At 43.4% G+C, this 13,211-nt stretch overlaps 2 protein-coding genes across 6 annotated transcripts in view; both read right to left on the reverse strand.

Moving 5' to 3' along the window:
• The window catches only part of DIAPH2 (diaphanous related formin 2), a 931,826-nt gene that overhangs the window by 69,761 nt on the left and 848,854 nt on the right, over positions 1–13,211 (reverse strand). The window lies entirely within an intron of this gene.
• Positions 1–13,211, reverse strand: part of LOC130456121 (eukaryotic translation initiation factor 2D-like) — a 39,680-nt gene continuing 26,469 nt past the window's right edge. Inside the window, exon 1 of the mRNA XM_056809155.1 lies at positions 1–13,211. This exon is cut by the window's right edge and continues 26,469 nt beyond it. The gene's annotated coding sequence lies outside the window, so the exon portion shown is untranslated.

The raw sequence follows: 13,211 nt of genomic DNA on the forward strand, positions 1-13,211 counted from the left end.
GAAGTGTCAGAAATGGAATAGGTGTGATGACCTTAATAGTCCATAGCCTATAATAGACTCCCTAAATGCACGCCAAATGAATGACATCTGAGAGTTCCCTCCAAATGGAATCATGCCATGATTCCAAGGAGAAAATTACAGATGTTGTTTGGTAGGAAGCATCAATGACATGCTAGACAATGAAAAAGTCATAAAGGGTGGACCCCCTCAGTACCATGAGGTTAGTGGGCATCGCTAGACCTGGGTTGGTTTTCTTCTTGTCATTTGGCCTTCTCCAACATCTTGACCAGCAAAATCTGCCTTTCTGTTCTCATGGCCTAAGCAGTAGTTAACTGTATTGGGGGGCGGGGTAGTGCAGCAGGAAGGAGGAGGAAGACAGTCTGTTCTTTTTGACAGGTCACTTTAAGATACTAATTCAAGATCTGCTTTATGTCCAGGAGCACAGACCACTGCATCAAGCAACTTCTGCATGATTGTTTCTGAGACATGTGGAGGCCACAATCTGCTCAGGGGAAAAATGCTTTCCTGGAGATGTGTGCATTGCTGTTGGAGGTCATTTTTCTAGGGAAACAGGTCTGACAAGACCACTGAGACTAACCGAACCCACCATTCAACGTCAACGATGCCATTTCTGGGAGTTGTTCCAGGATGCTGATGAACTTCTCTGGACAGGCAAAACTGGGAAGCGATTGCCAGAGGCCTAGTTTGCTGACAGTGATCAAGGTCAAAATTATGGATTATGAAGTAATACTGCTTCCACAAAGTGAATCTGGCAGCTTCTAAGTCTAGGGGGAAAATTTCCCCTGAGCGCGACACCAAGCTCTAACCCCTCTTGCAACCACCACCAAAGTGACCTCGTTAAGCTTCTCCTAGTGCTTCATCTTGCTCTCTCCTTGGCACTTTTGTCATTCTACCGAGGACAGCAATCATCTGCATACTTAATTTTTCCTAATTAGCTGGTAAGATTCTTGAGAGCAAAGTTTGGCGCTATCGAGCTTCTCATCCCCAGAGCTCAGGACACTAGCTGGTACATAGTGGGCTGTAGTGTGAGCTAAATAGAATACCTCTGCTAATTTAGAATTCCCTTATACAACCTCCAGTTGCAATGATAATCTCGTCATCTCTGGAAGTGAAATATGTTAGCTCTTCAGGCTGGTTAGCCCCTCAGCCACTCGCTATACCACACCTGAATCAAAGACAACACATTTTGAACATTCCTACTGTCAACATGGAATCTAGGAATCCCAAACTTGGGGCCTAGTGGGATCTGGTGAAGCCCAGGTTTCAGGAGGAGCTTGTAGGTTGGACACCCCAAAATTTGTACTTGTTCCCTGTTCCCATGGGAATCCCAGGCGAGCAGTTTCAGACTGAGTGGACCACCCTCAGGTGAATGACAATCCTAGTTGGGTGAGACCAAGCAGATGCTAAGGATGGACCCTCTTTGCCTTAGGTGGTCTCTATTGTATCAGAGCCTTTCCAAAGAAGACCCACACCTGGGCAGGAGCTGTCCTTTAGTATCTATCGTAAGCAGCCCCTTCTCTTACACCCTAGCCTCTAGCCATGATTCCTTTCCCAAGCTTGAGTGTACCCGGTCAGTGTAGTTTGAACACTCCCATTTTCCTTGTAGCTATAGTGACGTCAATCATCTTTCCCTGCTTCTGGACTCCCCAAATGATCTAGAGGTTCCCCAAATCCTTTTGTTCCCCGGAGTCCAGCTTGAGTGGTGGCATTCCCAGGGGTCAGTGACCAGGGCAGCCAGAGTTCCATCCTCGGACTCTGTGCAGTCTCGTGTGGTGAGCAGCTCTGTTGTTGAGGCCTCCTAGCGCTGAACCCCTTTTGCCCTTGATTAAAGAGTGATTTTGACTATTTAATAGTTCTGTGTTTTTTTCCAGTTGACGCTACAAAGGGAGAGAGAAGCTAGGCATACTATCTTCTGGGTAGCATCAAGGACACTGAGAGATCGATCCCCTGTATACTAGTCACAGAAACAACAATAGTAGACATAGTCCACATGTGCGATCACCAGAAACTCCAACGGCATCAAGAAAGTTGAGAAGATGGCAGATTCCTTTTATGTGGATACTCTAAAAAAGTACATTGCTGTGGTTCCGAGCATCCCAATGAAAGAGACTTGTAAGTATGAAAACTCTTAAAAAGCAGACAAGTAAATAGCAACTCCATAAAAAATGCATAGATTAGATCTTAATCACAAGCCCTGAGGTTTCACTCCCTACCCAGAAAATTGGCAATGGGAGAAGAATTGTGGAAAGAGCCACACTAATGCACTCTTGGTCTGACATAACAATCCTGGAAAGGAATTCTGCATTATGCAAACAAAGTTCCTTCAATGCTCATTCCTTTTGATTCCCAGATTCCTCTGTAAGGCCAAAGGTCACCTCTGCTTTGATGGAGATCAAAGACTGAAAGAGGATCCCTAATACACACCCAGACATTTAGAGCACCACTGTTTTGATTGTAAGGGACACAAACCGGAATAGATGCTAGTAAAGTCCAGGAATGGCTAAACAAGCTATGTCACATGAATACTACTATGCTATAAGAAATAATAAACATGATAAAAACAGGTGAGGTAGTTATCCAAGGAAATTCAAAACTGTTATTGCTTGTTAAGAATTCTAGATAGGTGACTGTGGTGTTTTTCCAGCCAGGAAAAACAAGAATAAAGAAAAGATGAATTAACCCTGAGAGTAGAAGGTACAAGTCTAAACTCTAAGGAAAGTCATTTCCTCAGCAGATCCTAGCGCAATTCTCAGTACCAATGAGTTCCTGGACTTGCCTCTCAGAAAAATTCAATTCAGTTAATTAAAGTGCTAATTACAGCAGTCACCTTCTATATTGTGTTACCAAATGGGCCAAACAGTATAAGGTATATGTCAAAGAGTCTACTTAACATATTAACTGCTAGACAGTTTCACTATGACACTTAGCAATCAAATGGTCCACATATTAACCGGCACAAAAATTCTAGATCACCTGCAAAATTCCTATAGAGCATTTGGGTTTGTCAATTTTAGGAGGGCAGCAATCAGAAAGCCACATCATTGCTAAACACAGAGAATACGTGTAAATACTTGCTGCTTGCATCATTCAGTTCACTACGAAACCTTTGCTTCTTGAAGCTGTTTGGGTCTGGGACTGATTTTTTTAAATCAAGGAAGATGTCCAGAGTTGGCCTCAACAAATGCATGTTGCTTTCCTACTTTTTATACCTAAGCCTGGTAAGAAAAGAGATCAACTTTCTCCACCAATTAGCAGACTACCTACCCCCCCGCCAACACTACTCTTTTGGCAATACTGTAGCACTCGATACTGGTTAAGGACCAGTAGATTTTTCACCTAAGGATCTTTGTTGGAGAGGGTTGGCCACTAGGGCATCAGCTAGGTTGAATCCTCCTAAGTGAGCAAACGTAATGTAATTTTGCTCCAGAAGTCCCATGATAAATTTCTGCCTCGGTGTGTATGCATGCACACTTAGGAGAAACAGTTCTTGCACAATGAAAATAGAATCTTCAACAGTAATCCTAAGATTATAAGTCTATTATGAAAAGCAATTGAAATAAATAGATACCCAGGCTCGCCTTGAAATGATGCCAAGTAAGCTAATTTCTAGCAGGAAGAAAGGAGGAGAAAGGGAGCAAAAGTCTGTTTATCATTCTTCTCCCCATCAGAGTAGTAAGCTTCCATTCCCTATATCCCACAGAGGATGGGAGAAGCTACTCTGGTCCTAATCGTATCATCCTCCAGGAGAAAGAGGCAAGACAAAAAACAAAGCAAAGTCCAAAAGGCTTCTGCCTCTCAAGTTGGCCATGAAGAGAAGAAAAAGAAGAGGAAAAACAAATCTGGCTCTTCTGCTCAACTGAAAGGAAAAAGAGAAAGGCCAAAAAGAAGAATTCAAGACTTCTATCTTGAAATCTTGATTCTAACCCTAGTTAGGTCACATCAGATGCTTCTAGTGGTGCCTGCTTCACTTAGACTTCTAGACTACTTCACTTAGCAGAGCACTTTGCTTCTTTACTAAAAAAAGAGACCACTTAACAGGATTTGTCATCCTATCCCATTCCCTCATCACTTCTTGTTCTATCTTCCCTTTCCCATTTCTCATCCAAGGCAGACCTGTTCCTTGCCAAGGCCAACTCTTATACATGACAATTTGGTACCATAGCCTTGTGTTGGTGAACCTATGGCACATGTGTGGGAGAGGGCAGCTCCCCTCCCCTTCTCCACGAGGTCCTGAGGAGGACATTTCTCACATCAACCACTCCTCTGCCCAGCAGCCCAATGGGGGTTTTTTTTCCCTCCCCTGTCGAGGGTAAAGGGGTGACTCACATGTATCATGAGGGTTGCAGTTTGGACACTCAAGTCTATAAGAGGTTAGTCATCACTGCCATAGCCTGTCAGTCAATAAACATTTATCAGGTATGCCCTATGTGCCAGGCATTGTGCTAAGTATTAGGAATACAGAAAGAGGCAAAAGACAGACCCTCAAGGAGCTCACAATCTAAGGGGGGAGACAACAAGCAAGTACTCATGTACAAATGAGCTATATGTAGGATAAATAAGAACTAATTCACAAAGGGAAAGTGCCACAATTAAGTGGCAATGGAGAAGTCCCAGTCCTAGAAGGTAGGATTTTATCTGGGACTTGAAGGAAGTCAGAAAGGCCAGTAGACTGAGATGAGGAGTAAGACTCCGATGGTAATCATCTTTCATGCAACTCTTTATTTCCAATGTTTAAACGTTCCCTGAAAGCTGGCTCTTCACTGACTGCCTTCAAATATGCCAGAGTTTTCCTCATCCTTAGAAAAGACTTTCACCAGCTCCGACCATCCTCTCACGCTATTGTCCTGTATCTCTCCCCCCTTTCTCAGCCAATCTCTCTGGAAAAGCTACCATACCTGCGCTGGTTGCTCCACTTTCTCTCCTCGCCTTCAATTTCTTGAAATTTGGCTCCTGACTTCATCATTCATCAGGAACTGGTTTTTCCCCTTAGAGATAGCAACGATCTCTTAATTGCCAAATCTGATCTTTGCTCAGGTCGAATGGACTACATTTGAAACTGCTTTTTGAAACTGCTGGCCTTGGGGTCCTGTATTCTCTCTCCTCTGGGTCTTCATCATGGGTTTTTAGCACCTAGCTACCTGTCTGACTGCTGCTTTTTCTCAGGCTCCTCATCATCCCTACCATAGCCTTTAACTGTGGGCATTCCTGAAGAGTGGTGCTGGACCCTCTTCTCTCTATACGGTTTCTAAGTGATCTAATAAGCTACCCTGGTTTAACTATCAGTTCCACGCAAACATTCCCAGTTCTCAGGGTCTCTTCCTAGTTTCAGTCCTGCATTGAAGATGCCTTGAACTCAACATGTCCCAAACTGAACTCACTCTCCTTCCCACAGACTCCTTCTCTCCCTCTTCCAAACTTTCCACTTTTTGAGAAAAAATCGAAGGGCTTCAATAAGATCCAATTATTTACAGCCAGAGGATGTGGTAGTAGCCTGGGCTCCTCTCTGTCCCTAACCCTGTGTATGTAGTCATTCATTTGCCAACTCTTGCCATTTCCTCATTTCACACTGGACCTCCATTCACAGAAGTCAGCATCCAAGTTCAGGTCTGAATTACCTCTTATCTAGACACTACAGCCTCCTAAAAGTCTCTCATCATTCCAGCCCATCCTGTATACTGTTAACAAAGTAGCTTCCTTTAAACACAGATCTAACCATGTGGTTCCCCAACTCAGTCAGCTCCCACAGTTCCTTATTGATTCTAAAATTTAACCCTTGTATTGTAGCTTTTACAGCTCTGCAAAGCTACACAACCTTCTGCCTTCCTTGGATACTGCTTTTCCTCCTGTACATCTATCTCAATACTTTCAAAATGGTCTTCTTTCTGTTCCTTGAACACATTGCTCCATCTCTTACCTCCATGCCTTTGCATTGGCTGTCCGTCCCTCATGCCTGGAATGCCAACTCTCCACCTCTCTACTTAACAGGTTGTCATCTCTTTCTTTCAGGCAAAACCAAAGGCAACATCTTTGTAAAGCTTTCCCTTCCTCCCCCTAACACTCATGCCCTTCCCTCCCCAACTTCTATAATCTACTTCGCATATATTTGAATGTATTAATTTTTTATTTATGATATATATGTATACACATACAAACATGTATACAATATGTACTTGCTGTCCCTCTCTGGATTGTATAGATTGCTTTATTCTTTGAATTTATATTCCCCGTGCCTAGCACATAGTAGTTGCTCAATAAATATTTGTCCTACCTCCCATGACAAATAGACACAATATCTTATTCTCCTTCCATCCAAGCTCTGCCAGAGCTGAAGGCCAGAAGAAGTGATTCCCCATTACTCCTACTAGCAAATAAGGCCATTTTGAATTAAATGGTCCTGACAGAGCATCTGTCACCATGAGCTTCCTTAGGGTCCACTTTTTTAGCTTGAGCAAAATGGGGACAAGGCAAGATCTTATTATGCCTCTGACTCTAAGGAGCTAGAAGGTGCTAGAAAACTCCAGCTGATAACTTCTGATGCCATTGCCAAGGACGGCTGAACAGATAAGCTCCTAACAAGTTAGACCCTTAAAAATTTTCACAGGGCTCAAAGGAATCAAGGGGGGGCATGGGAGAGAAGAGGGAAGAGAGGCACATTAGAAATAGGGTCATTCTGTGGAGCAAATAAGACGATGCATTTGAAAAGCGTAAAGCACTCTACAGATAAAAAGCAGTGTGTCCTCCAATCACAAGGCAAGGCATCCATCCGTCCCTTCAGCGGGACCTAAACAAGCAACAGGGCATTTCTGTTGTATTTCTACATTAAGTCATTTAAAGCAAGTTTAAAATGAAGATCTGAAAAATCTCTGGACAGAAATCAGATCTGAGTAATCATCCCTAGAGACTAGTGAGGGGAAAGGAGCTACTAACTGGATGCAGCCCACTGACACTAAGAGAACAGAAGACCTCAATTATTTCAGCCTTTAGCCAGGCCTAGGATGACAGAAAGGAACAAGCAGCTTACAGAAAAACAAGATTAAACAATTCCTAAAATACAACATTTCAAAATCCATTGAAAGTAGATGAATTCAACAATCTCTCTCCTCACACACGCACATGCATGCATGTACCCCTCTAGATCAAAGAACCCCTCATTTCAATTGGACAAGTTGAAGAATAATGAAAGGTCAAAAAGCCCAAGGATAGGTAAGCTTAACACAAAGTCTGGCAGTTACAACAACTCAGGGAGGCAGGTTACATTTTTAAAAATTATGGAACTGGGGATCAGAGAGGTGGAGACACTTGCTCAGGGTCACACAGCTAGTAAATGGCCCCCTACACACATACAGAGAAGGCGCTTTCTTTTTTCTTCTCCTTGGGTCAAATACAGATGGTACCTGCACATTCTGGGAGCAACACACTTCTCTTACTTTGTACAATATGTGCATACCAGCAATATTTGATGTAAACCAAGTGTCTGTAGATTCACTATGTTTTCAATGCCAAAAGGGGTTGGGTGTAGGCAATTGAAAGAAATCCTATGATCGGTACCTTTTGACATATCAATGCTTTTGAAAGAAAGCAGACTCACCTCTTGATTACTGGTTTTAAAGGTCAAATTGCCCTCTGGAAGCTTCTCTAAAATGATAATATACTTGTATACATTCAGAGAAAGGAGAGGTAGGCCTTGTGACTGTAATACATTAGCAGCTAGTCAGCTAGTAGTTGTTACATGCCTGCTGAAAAGCAGGCACTGTTCTAAGGCCTGGGGCCAAAAGGAGAGTTCCTTCCCTTGAGTAACTCACAGCCTAATAATAGAGGAGACAACATGCAAACAGCCACGTTAAAACAGGATAAAATGACCGAAAGATTGGAGAAAATCTTGGAGGGAAGGCTCTAAGATGGAAGGCCAACTCACCAACCCTGGGGCCACTACCTTTCACTAGTCTAGGGAAGGCACAGGTGAGGAAACTCCCTCCACAAGGTGGAGGTTGGCACATTCTTTTCCGTTTCGAAGTTGTACCCCAAACGGGTGGTCTGGCTTTGGCTGTCTGAAAATGCAGCCATCAAAAGGAATGATTCCTGGCGTTCCCCGGCCCCTCCTCTCCTGTCAGGAAGCAGGCAGGCTGTGGGCCATAAATAAACATGTTCAATTCTTTTTCTATTTCACATGGAATATATAGTCAACTCTCAATTATCTACACTAATGGAGAGGAACAGTGGCATGGTTAATTCAAAATGGCAAATAATCCCCAAATCATTTATTTAGATTTGGAAAGCAATTGAAAATCCTCTGGGGCCTGTGAAGTGAGTCATCATTCAAAAAGATTAGAAAGCGATATGGCGTCAGGACAGCCTCCAAATCCAAGCTAGTTCTCTGTACAACTGCAGCAGGCTTTGCTCTGTGGGCTTTCAGGGGAGGGGTGCGGAGGCGAGGTGGAGGCCCCTGCAATGTCATTCTCAGGTTGAGAAGCTAAGTTGCAGGGATGCAGGAAACAGGAAGCGCTCAAGGTAGCAGCTTAAAACTTTTCCATTTTCTCTTGAAAGGTGCAGGGCTTTTAAAATTCTGTCCCCCCACTACTGACCTTTAAAAACCATAGAAAGTCTCTGGAATGCAATTAGCCACTGCTAAAATAGACTGGTGAGTCTAAAATACATTCCAATAGGGCAGCTTATGTGGCAGATTTGGGGGAGGTGGGGGGTGTGGAACAGAGACCTGCCTACCACATGTGGGGAAGAGGCTGCCTGGGGTCTGGACTTAGTGTGCAGCAGCACCACAGAGCAAAATCCATAGCTAATTGGCACTCAATAGTAAATTCTTTGCATTTGTAGAGAAATCTGCTCAGACTACAGCCACTGTCCTCTCTCCCACGTGCCTAGACCCGTGAAAGGTTGGTGAATTGTCTTTCTATCTTAGAGTCTTCCCTCCAAGATCACCTCCAATTGATTCTGACATTAGACCTGCTTTTACATGGCTATTTGCATGTCATCTCCTCCATCGGACTGCAAGCTCCTCGAGGAAAGGAACCCCCTTTCGTATCCCCATGGCTTAGTACAGTACCCGGTTTTACAGTAGGCACTTAATAAAACCTAAGTCTAGGGGAAGGAGGTTGGTGTGGAGATAACTCCCTGAGGGAAAACTCACCTAAATTCTCTCAAGGGAATTCTTGACTCTGTACATCTGGAAGAGCCCCACTGCCCTTCCAGGGGCCCGGGAAATACTTGGGGAGATTGGGACCAACCCCTGGTTCCAAAGAAAGAAGTTGTACCATTCTGTTAGGCAAATGATGTTGATTTGTCCCAACAACTTGTGTTGAACAGAACACTGTATGTGGGCTTCAGAGAAAAACATGGATGTGCTTAATTTTTTTTAATAGTGTTAATAAAATGTGAGTCAACTGATATCTCACTCAAGAAGCTTAAGACATATGACTCACAAAATCGGTTCCTGAGTTCTGAATCTTGCCCTTCTGAAAAATTTTTCTAGATCATCGCTAGAGCCCCCAGTGGTGGTTTTCCTCAGGTCTAGAACGTGCAGCTTGCTTGCTCATTTTGAATCTTCCAAAATCATGAGCCTCCTTCAAGTCTACCAAGGGTACTGCCCCATCTCCCCAGGTGGTAGTGCCCTATTTCTTCAAATTTTCCTTTAGTCGTCATTTTTCCTTTTTGTATACATATAGTCTCTCCTATAATGCAGGCTCCCTGAGGACACGAATGCCTTGCCTTGATCTTAACAGAACCTAGCACAGTGGCTTCTTAGAGCACTCTAAGCCCCTGCAAAAAATCTGTGGACTTGAAAAGAAGAAGCCTGGAAGGAGACACTGAAGCCCAGAAGTAATTTGTCCCAGGTGAAACAGAGAGAAGCTGTCTTGTGGATCTCCAGGAACACCAACAAGTACATTCTCAGTTCCATCTTTTGGACATTCATTTCTCATCTGGCAAGACCTAGGACTGAAGACAGAACAACTGATTGGCTTAAGAGTACTGTCACCTTATGCAAAGTACACGTGTGAAATGCTAGGGTGGATGAATCCAAAGCTGAAAGGAAGGTTGCTGAGAGAAATATCAATAATCTCAGATATGCAGATGATAGCACTCTGATGGCAGAAAATGAAACGGAATTAAACAGCCTCTTGATGAGGGTGAAAGAGGAGACTATAAAAGTTGGCTTGAAGCTCAACATCAAAAAAATTCAGATCCTGTCATCTGGTCCCATCACTTCCTGGGAAATAGAAAAAGAAGAAATGGAAGCAGTGTCAGATTTCCTATTCTTGGGCTCAAAGATCACTGCAGATGGTGACTGCAGCCATGAAATTAAAAGACGCTCACTCCTTGGAAGGAAAGCCATGGCAAATCTGGACAGCATACTAAAAGCCTCAGAGACATCACCTTGCTGACAAAGGTCAGTATAGTCAAAGCCATGGTTCTTCCAGGAGTACCGTGTGACTGTGAGAACTAGACCATAAGGAAAGTTCACTGCAGAATCGACACTTTCAAAGTGTGGTGCTGAAGACGACTTTTGAGAGTCTCCTGGACAGCAAGGAGATCAAATCAATAAAGATACGGTCATTTTTTGAGTATTAAGCCTTTGCATGTTTTATTTATAACTTAAAAAGTTTCAACAGAGCAAGCCCTTTGCTATGTTTCTAATTTTTAGCAATTAACTCCTACAAAAGAAATCCCATCTTCTACAGTAACTCGAGTGATGCACAACTAAAGCGTCGTTAGCTATTTCATTTACCAAGGCCCTTATTTTCAATAAAATGCCCTGTCAACCAGAGAAGGGCACATGCCGGCACTAAAGATGTGACCCATTTACTCAGGCAACAAGTATATAATCCTCTCCCTCCCTGCTCCATCCCACCTTCAAAACAAAACAAACCCAATGGAATTATTTACAATTTAGAGGAAACGTGCCTTTTGCCAAATCAACTTTCACTGAAGAGGTCAAATACTGAGGCTGAAGCTTAAATACTTTGGCCACATGATGAATAAGGCAGGACTCATTGGAAAAGATCCTGATGCTCAGAAAGATTGAAGGCAAAAGGAAAAGGAGACAACAGAGGATGAAAGAGACAGATAGTATGAAGGAAGCAACAAACAAGCTTGGACAGACTTCGAAGGATAGTGATGTCAGAAGGGCCTGGTGAGCTATGGCCCATGTGGTCACAAAGACTTGGACATAACCGAACGACGACCACTTATCTGGATCTAAAGGTGGTAACTTTACTAATGCCAACCTGTTAGAAAGGAGATAACGGCACATGTCTTGACAGCTGCCTTTAAAAACTCAGAGTGAGGAAAGAACCCTCAAACTCGTCACTGCATTTGTGCCTGCTGGGGAAAAATGTGTCTGTATAAGAGAAAAAAACTGCACACAGGTACATAGGTATGTATCCGTATATTTATGTTTTCCTGCAGCCTTCCTCCCCTCCCCTCCTCACATATACTTTCCCATTAATCATTTTCTTTTACTTCTCTACTGCATAGTTGTGGCATTTCTTTTGACAATTTGGTGGCTGCCTGTCACCTTCAGGTTTAAATACAAAGTCCTGCATTAGACATTCTAATCTAGCCTTCTCTCTGTACCTCTTTCCCTGTCTCCCCAGTCTTCTTTTTCTTAAACTCTTCTCTTCCATCTTAGAATCAATACTGTGTATTGGTTCCAAGGCAGAAGAGTGGTACGTCAGTGGGGGTTAGGTGACTTACCCAGGGTCACATAGCTAGGAAATGATTGAGGCCAGATTGGAACTCAGGACCTCTAGTCTCCAGGCCTGGCTCTCAATCCATTGAGCCACTCAGGTGTTCCCTCCAAGTTTTCTTTATTCTCTAATCTTTGATCCAGTGCCACTGGTCTTCTTGGTCATTTAAGGACCAAGACATGCCATCTCTGAGCTCCCAGTATTCTCTCTGGCTGTCTACCATGCCTGGAATGTTCTTTCTCCTCAACTCATTCTACCCATCTGGCTTCCTTCAAATCCCATCTTCTAGAGGAAACCTTTCCCAACCCCACTTCATTCTAATTACTTCCCTCTCAATTATTTATCCTGTATGTAACTTGTTTGGAAATACTTCTTTCTATGTTGTTTCCATTAGATTGTCAGCTCCTTGAGAATAGGGACCGTTTTTTGCCCCTCTTTGTGTCTTCAGCATCTAGCACATCACCTGGCACATTGTAGATAGACCCTGAATAAAAATTTATTGAATGACTGACTATTGCTAAGACAGGCACACATCAGGAGTAGCTGGGTGGCACAGTGGATAGAGAACCAGGAATAGAGACAGAAGGCTCTGGGTTCAAATTTGGCCTCAGATACTTCCTAGCATTGTGACCCTGGGCAAGTCATTTAACTCCCATTGCCTAGCCTTCACCACTCTTCTACCTTGGATACCAATACACAGTATTGATTCCAAGACAGAAGGTGTAAAAAAAGACAGGTACACAGCACATTGACAAGGGGCTACAGATTAAGAATGAATTGACCTAAATTCAAATCCGGGTTAGCCACTCATTCAGTTTCTTCATCTGTGCAAAAGACATGGAAGTAGGGCTGCAGGGTTGGATTAAATTGCCTTTGAGGCTGTTTCCAGCACCAAAGGTATGATTTAAAACACTGTAAGTCAGATAATAGTCAATAAACACTTATTAACTGCATACTATGCACCAGACATGGTGTGAAGCTCTGAGGATACAAAGATAGACCAAGACAGACCATGTCTTTGAGGAGTTCACAGGATGTCCATTTTACAAAAGAGAATACTGAGGCTCATCAAGGGTCAATGACTTGCCCTTGGTCACTTGGCTAGCAAGTGACAGAGCCAGCACTTAAACCCAGGTTTGGCATTTTCCACTCTAGTGTTCTTTCCCCGAGACCCTGAAGTGTCTCTGTGCTAACTTGATCTCGGTTACTCTGAATGAGTATGAAGAAGAAATCAAGGTATGAGACTCTCAATGCCAGCCAGACCGGATTGAAGCCAGCTGAAACACCAAAGTTTGTATAGGCATACACAAAGCAGGCAGTTAAATGCTTCCAAAAGGCCTTTGGATTCTTCCTGCCTACATGGACCATAAGAGCACAAATTTAGAAATGGAAAGGAATTTAGTGGCCATCCAGTCCAAGCCCCTCAATTTGCAGGCAAGGAAACGGAGTTTCTGGGAGGAGAAGCAACTTGTTCAGGGTCAGGGCACTGGC

Source organism: Monodelphis domestica, chromosome X, assembly GCF_027887165.1.
Source record: "Monodelphis domestica isolate mMonDom1 chromosome X, mMonDom1.pri, whole genome shotgun sequence".
Classification (NCBI taxonomy): Eukaryota; Metazoa; Chordata; class Mammalia; order Didelphimorphia; family Didelphidae; genus Monodelphis; species Monodelphis domestica.